Source organism: Oncorhynchus keta, chromosome 22, assembly GCF_023373465.1.
Source record: "Oncorhynchus keta strain PuntledgeMale-10-30-2019 chromosome 22, Oket_V2, whole genome shotgun sequence".
Lineage (NCBI taxonomy): Eukaryota > Metazoa > Chordata > Actinopteri > Salmoniformes > Salmonidae > Oncorhynchus > Oncorhynchus keta.
This window is the reverse complement of record NC_068442.1, coordinates 50,527,603-50,528,322: the sequence shown is the minus strand read 5'-3', so window position 1 is coordinate 50,528,322 and position 720 is coordinate 50,527,603.

Below are 720 nucleotides of genomic sequence, written 5' to 3'. Positions count from 1 at the left end.
GAAGCTTCGGAACCCCCCTTTCGCGCAGCTGATGCTGGCTATTTAATTGGGAATTAAAGGGAAAGCGCCCTATTGGAAGGAGCTGCACTGAGACGGTTCAGAAAAATTCAGGGCCGTCACACACGCATACGTATATACTGTACTCTATATCATCGACTGCATCCTTATGTAATACATGTATCACTAGCCACTTTAACTATGCCACCTTGTTTACATACTCATCTCATATGTATATACTGTACTCGATACCATCTACTGTATGCTGCTCTGTACCATCACTCATTCATATATCCTTATGTACATATTCTTTATCCCCTTACACTGTGTATAAGACAGTCGTTTTGGAATTGTTAGTTAGATTACTTGTTGGTTATTACTGCATTGTCGGAACTAGAAGCACAAGCATTTCGCTACACTCTCATTAACATCTGCTAACCATGTGTATGTGACAAATAAAATTTGATTTGATTTGTTGCTCAGACAGTCATTTTCAGGCCTTGCCATTTTCAGGCCTTGATTTAAGTTAAAGATTTAAGTTAAAACTGTAAATAGACCACTCAGGAACATTCACTGTCTTCTTGGCAAGCAACTCCTGTGATCTCCTCCTTTTGATGATTGTATGTGTGGGGTACAGAGATGAGGGAGTCAATAAAAAAAAATCATATTAAACACTATTATTGCACACAGTCCATGCAACTTACTTTACTTTTTAATAAAATG